Raw genomic sequence first — 6,991 nt, 5'->3', positions numbered from 1 at the left:
CCAGTGACTTAAACTCATGCCGGGCATGTGTGCGTGTGTGCCCAAGATCCCGAGGAGAATGGAGGAGAAGGGATTGCAGCATGGCCATTCCCCTGGGGGGGGGGTGATTTCTCGCTTTCTGTCTCTCTGTCTCTGTCTTTCTGGAGAGTGCATGCGTCCTTTAGTAAAAACCTCTCAAAAAAAAAAAATAAAAAAGAAAGAAAATGTATTATAGCTGTTTTGACTAAGAAACTATGATTTAGTTGTCAGCAATGCAAGCTTTAGAAATAAATACCTGGTTCAAGTGTGGGTTTCTTTCTTTATTAGCTGAGCGACCATGGGCAAATCTTTTAACCCTAAGCCTCAGCTTTGTCAAGTAAAAATTAATATTATTATGATATCTAAATAACAAACCACCCCAAAACTTAGTGGCTATAAAAAACTATTATGTCCTGACAAGTGTCTATAGGTGGACTGGATATACTGGGTATTTCTACCTTGTCATCTCGTAGGCATTTGGAGTCAGATTTCAGCTGGGGCTGTTGTTAGACAACTTTAGGATCAAATGGATGTTACATTGTTGGCAGTTGAGCCTGGTCATCCTCCTGGAGTTCCACTGGATATATCCATCAGAGTGCCTACCCAAGACCACTCCCTCTGCTTGGGGTTTCTCACAGCATGGTGATTGGATTCTAATAGAAAGCCATTGGAGAAAGAGTCCTGAGAGAGTAAACTGTTCCCTACAGAACAGCAAGATGCTACAGGACTTCATATGATGTAGCTTCAGAAGTTACTTCCACCACATTCCGTTGGTAAAAGAAGCACTAAACCAACCCAGATGCAAAATAAAGAGATGTAAAAGAAAGGGAAGGAGAAGAAAGGAGAAGGAGAAGACTCTACCTCTTAGCTAAAGGAGTGACAAAAACTCTGTGACCATCTCTAATTCATCCCACTAGCTTGCTTGGTATTTTTTGTTCTTTATTTTTGGATCGTTGTAGATTTTATTAGCGCAGGTATTGAAAAGGAAGACTGATAATCCCACCGGTCCAACAGTCTTGGTTTTGCACATACACATACCCAATATGTAATTTTTGAATGATCACGTATGTAGTTCTTCAATTGTGGTAAAATATATATAACATAAAATTTACCGTTTTGCTCACTTTCAAGTGTATAATTCAGTGGTATTAAGTATTCACATTGTTATGCAACCACAGCTTTGCTTTCACAAAGGAAACTCAATACTCACTGAACTCCCAGTTTTCCCCTCCCCCCAATCACCTGTTCTACTTAAGTCTCTGTGATTTTGACTACTCTAGGTGCTTCATGTAAGGGATATCATATAGTACTAGACTTCTCACATTTGGCTTTTTCCACTTAGCGTAGCATCTTTGAGGTTCATCCATGTTGTAGCGTATGTCAGAATTTCATCCCTTCTGTTGGCAGAGTAATAGTCCAGTGTGTATATATATTCCACATTTTGGTAATCAGTTCCTCCTTTGTGCTATGTATTTATTTTTTGTTCATTTGTTTATTTTTAGTTATGGTTAAAAACACAACATAAAGTTGATCCTGTTAACCATTACTAGGTGTACAGTTCAATGGTATAAACTATAATCACACTATTGTCCAACAGCTCTCTAGAACGTTTTCATTGCAAAGCTAGAACTCTAAACCTATTGAATAAAGTTTCTCATTTCTCCCTCCTGTAGCTCTGGTAACCACAACTCTATATTTTGTTTCTATGTGTTCGACTGTATTAAATATTTCTTATGAATGGAATCAACACTTTCCCTGACTGGCTCACTTCACTAAGCATAAAGTCCTAAAGGTTCATCCATGTTGTTACAGGTGACAAGATTTCCTTCTTTTTAAAGGCTGAACAATATTCCATTGTTTTGTATATCACTTTTTTTTCTAGTCCGTTTATCCATCAATGGGCATTTGGATTGCTTTCATATTTTGGCTAGTGTGAATAATGCTGCAGTGGACATAGACTAAAAATATCTCTTTGAGATTCTGCTTCTGATATTTTTGTTGGATGTATACTTTAGAATTTCTAGATCACATGATAATTCTATTTTGAATATTTTGAGGAACAACAATGCTGTTTGCCACAGTGGCTGCAACATTTTATATTCTCACCAGCAGTGCACAAGAGTTCTGATTTCTCCACATTCTTACCCTCATTTGTTGCTCATAAGGTAATGTTTGTGATTCACTTAAAACAGTGTCTGTCATACAACAAATACTCGGCAAAGGTGAGGAGCTACTGTCTGATTTTTCAGAGGTCTCTTCCTTCCTGCTTCTTAGCTATTTCTGGTTAGGTAAGGTTGAAAGATCTGAATTTTAAGCATATGATATTTCTTAATGTATGCCCTGTGTTTTTCAAGTTACACATAAAAAAACTGTGAAAGGATTGAGTTAGAAAGTATATGCATAAAGAATTGTAATTTCAAAACCAACACAAAGTGGTAAATTACGGAAAAACAAAACCTCTGTAGGAGGCTTCTATGCTTTTATAATTTGAACTCTGAGCAAGCACTAAGTAAGAAGACCTTTACTTCTCATTCTTAATTTGCTATACCATACTATTTAAGATTAAATTTATAAAACCAAGGGGCCAGCAATTGGCTTTCTTTCTTTATCTCTGTGTCTCTCTGGTGAGCATGCATACCCTATAGCAAATTTTTAAAAATAATAATAAAATTTAGATAAAGAATTCTTTTTAAAAACGTTAGACAAAAAAGTGAAAAGTGGGACCAGCAGGTGGCATAATAGTTAAGGCGTTGGACTCCCACATTGCTGTCTGGTTCGAGTCCCAAACCCAGCAGCTTGAAACTCATGCCAGGTCCTTGTGTATGCCCAAAATCCTGAGAGGAAAATGAGCAGAAGGGGTTGTGGAGTGGCCATCCCTCCAAGGAGTGGTTTTTCACTTCCTGTCTCTCTGCTGTCTCTCCAGCAAGCACATAAACCATTTAAGAAAAATTTTTCAAAAAAAAAAAAAATAAAGTGAAAAGGTTAAGGATGAAATTTAGAAAACTCAACAAACATTCTTTTTAACAATTAGCTTTACTGTATTTTCCTTGTCACTACTTGTAATTCAGATTTAACCCAATCTATAGAATGAGAGTAAAGATGTTAGGAAATAGTTTGAAATGCCAAGAACTCTAATGTTCACCATTCCTTCAGACAGCCAACATTTACCAAAAGTCTGCTTGAGACCATAGAGAGTGTTAAGCCCCAAAGCTGCTGAGATGACAAAGAAACAGGTTTTCTGCACCACTGGAGAGAAGACACGATCTACAAAGAACACTCCAGTGGGAAATCCTGGTACAGTGAAATGCCAGTATGTCCAAGCAGCATAGAGAGCCTGGAGTCAATCCAGGTTTATGGATCAATATTTGAAATAATTTCAAATACACCCTTTAATTCAGTTTTTCTCCCCCTTCCACTTTCCATGGGCTTTTATATTATGATTCCTCAATGATTTCTCTCTTCCTTTTCATCCTGGCTCTAGCCAGTCTGTCTGAAATTCTGGTTTGTATCATGTTTATTTTGGTTTTGCCTTTGCATTATTTTAATCACAATGTCACTCTGCCAATCATTTTAAATGCGCCATTACGTTTAAGCCTATGAACCCTGCGAGGTAAATATCACTAGTTCCATTTGGCAGATGATGCAGCTCAGGTTCAGAGAGTTTAAATATTTCGCCAAAGTTCACATAGCTAGTAAACTGTAGAAAAACACAAAATAATAACATGTGTAGGTGTGATTTAATCCTTTTTTTTTTGAGAGAGAGAGAGAGAGATATTTTTGCTATATGGTGCTTGTGCTCGCCAGAGAGACAGAGACAGAAAGTGAGAAATCACCCCTCCCCCCCAGTGGATGGCCGTGCCACAGTCCTTTCCCTTCCATTTTCTTGGGATTTTGGGCATGCTTACATACATGCCCAGTGTAAGTTTCAGGTCACCAGGTCTCAGACTTGAATTGTAGTTGGCCATGCCAGAGTCCAGCAATATAACCATTACACCATCTGCTGGTCTCTTAATCCTTATTCTTACGCTTGAATTTGAACCTTTGGCATAGATACTTTAAGACACTTAATCACTTAAACATTCTATTAATATTTCCCTTATCTGGGGACTACAGTTGCACAGTAGTTGAGAAGACATTTGACTGGGCCACAAGATTCTCTTCTTCCTACCACCAGCCATTTTCCTTTTGGACCTTGAGCTGTAAGGACATGTGACTAGGGTGGAAGGATGAGAAAAATGGAGTTTGAATGGAAGACAATGAAACAAGGACATATCAAAATTCAGAGATAAACAGAAGGCAGAGATGGAAAGTGAGACTCCTATTCACGCGTGACTCCAGGACATGGCTGTGCCTGAATCTTCCTAATGCATGGACCCACACATTTTTTATTTGACCTAAGTTCCATATGGATATTCATCACTCTTAACTGAAAGAATTCTCATATTTCTCATGATAGTATCCTCCTTCATTACTCTAAACCTTCAGAAAACATTTGTTACCCTAAGTTACCTTGCCAGTGCTTCAGGAGTGAAGGAAGATAAGGGGAGTCTAATGTTTACCAAAGTGGTGGGGAGTAAGGCAGTGGTATCAGAAGGTAAAATGAGGGGCTGGAGGAAAACTCTGCAAAATTAGATACACACAGCAAGTAATTACCATGAAGACAAATGTCCTGGGCTCCTCTGAAAATGGGAGGACTCTAAACTTCCCATGATTTGTAGAGTGGGATGGCAAGTCATTTTGTGTGGATATAAAAGAGTGTCCTCCATTAAGTTAAAAATCTCTAGGTGACATTTTTATGCTTTTTACCAAGATAAAAAGTGTTGCAGCTTCTGGTAGTATTGTAGTTTATTAAGATAAAAATAAGCAAAATATATAGTTAACTGGAGAAAGGGTAGCAAAATAGCATAGGATTGCTCATGAGGCAGGCCTGAGGACAATCAGATTCAGAGGAGGGAAAGATAACCTACAGAAAATATAATGTCAAAACATCTGTTGTTGGGACCAGCAGTTAATGTAATGGCTATGTCGCTGGACTCCCATGCAGTTGACCGCGGTTCGAGTCTCGGACCCAGTGGCTTAAACTCACGCCGGGCGCGTGTGTGTGCGTGCCCAAGATCCCGAGACAAGAACGGAGGAGAAGGGATTGCAGCATGGTCATCCCCCCGGGGGGATGATTTCTTGCTTTCTGTCTCTCTGTCTCTCTCTGTCTGTCTGGTGAGCGCATGTGCCCTATAGCAAAAACCTCTCAAAAAAAAAAAAAAATCTGATGTTGGGACCAGCAGGTGATGTGGTGGTTAAGGTGTTGGGCCCCCACATGGTTGACCACAGTTCTAGTCCTGAACCTGGTGGCTTGCTTTCTCACTTTATTTCTCTCTCTCTGTCTCTTTCTGGTAAGTGCATGTGCCCTATAGCAAATTTAAATAATAATAATAATAATAAATTAATTAATTAATTAAATTAAATAATGATAACTTTTAATTAAATTATAACTAGAGCTACCTGAGTCTCCCTCCGGAGTTGTAGGTAGAGTGGGGAAAGCTTGTCTGAGAATCCATATGACAATGATGGAAGCATGGATGGTTCCAAAAGATGGAGAGAGGAATTTTTGGCAACATTTTTGGGAACTTTGGATCTAGCTATGTCTGAATTCAAAGAATCCTCTGGACTGTACAGATATGGCAGTCATATAATTTCTTGCCTCCCCCTCTTACCATTTTCTTTCTTCATTAACTTTGAGTTGAGTTTTCTGTAAAATCTGGGTAAGTGTGTCCAGTATTGGAGATTGTAGTCCAAGAATGTTATTCTTCCAAAGTTCAATATACTATATATAGTTTCTCCACTAGAGGGAGAACTAAGAACAAGCGATATTTGAAGAGCTAATGCTGGCAGGCATTTTCTGTCAGAGATGGGATAGTGCAGAGTCTCAACCACAGAGCTCACATCTCTGAAAGGGCTTCTGTTTTAGAAGGAATGAAAGAGCAGTCAAATAACTAAAGCATGTCTATAGGCATAGGAAATGAAAACAGTACATCTTAAGAATTATGAAGCTACCATAAAATTAAAAGAAAAAATATAAAGTAGGAATGGCATATAGGCTTTGCCTTCCATGCCACATCAAATAGCAAATCATGTCCTGGTTGCTGTGCTGAGAAAGATTTTGAGGACACATCCAGCTCAGTGGAGTGGACTATCTTTGATTACCAGTATCTCGAGTGGGCATGAAGAAAAGCACAAGGGTTGGATGTGATAGGTATTTGCCATCTATGGGTGAAATGTTTCTTAATAGGGGCATTATGGGGCCAGTTGTTGGCGTAATGGCTATGTCGCTGGACTCCCATGTAGTCGACTGTGGTCTGAGTTCTGGACCTGGTGGCTTAAACACACGCCAGGCGCTTGTGCGTGCATGCCCAAGATCTTAAGAGGAGAATGGAGGAGAAAGGATGGTAGCATGACCATCCCCCCTGGGGGGGTGATTTCTCGCTTTCTATCACTCTGTCTCTCTTCGTCTTTCTGGCAAGTGCATGTGCCCTATAGCAAAATAAATAAATAAATAAATAAAGGCATTGCTAGAATTCTGGATTGGTCAGTTCTTCACTATGCAGGACTGTGAATGCATAGCAGGGCTTTAGCCCAATGAATGCCTGTAGTACCACTCTAGTCATTGTGATAAGTAAAAATCAAATAACCACATCGTTTCTATGCCCCTTATGAGAATAGTACTACTCCACTTGAAAGTCATTGGATTGATCAAGAGTGACTTGGCTTTGGATGTACTTGAGGATTGACCTAGAGCTTCTTCAATATTTTAGGACTAAAGGAAATAAATATTTTTCTGGATTCTGAGACTAGAGTGAGTTTACCATCAGTAGGAGACAGGGATTGAGAATGAGGATGGGAATTTAGAGTTTTCAGCAAAGGCAAGAAGATGCTTAAGGTGATAAGGAGTCAAGTAAAACCTAACAGCAGGTAGTTA

This window comes from Tupaia chinensis, unplaced genomic scaffold (assembly GCF_000334495.1).
Source record: "Tupaia chinensis unplaced genomic scaffold, TupChi_1.0 Scaffold000228_1, whole genome shotgun sequence".
Lineage (NCBI taxonomy): Eukaryota > Metazoa > Chordata > Mammalia > Scandentia > Tupaiidae > Tupaia > Tupaia belangeri.
This window is presented reverse-complemented; position numbering follows the sequence as displayed.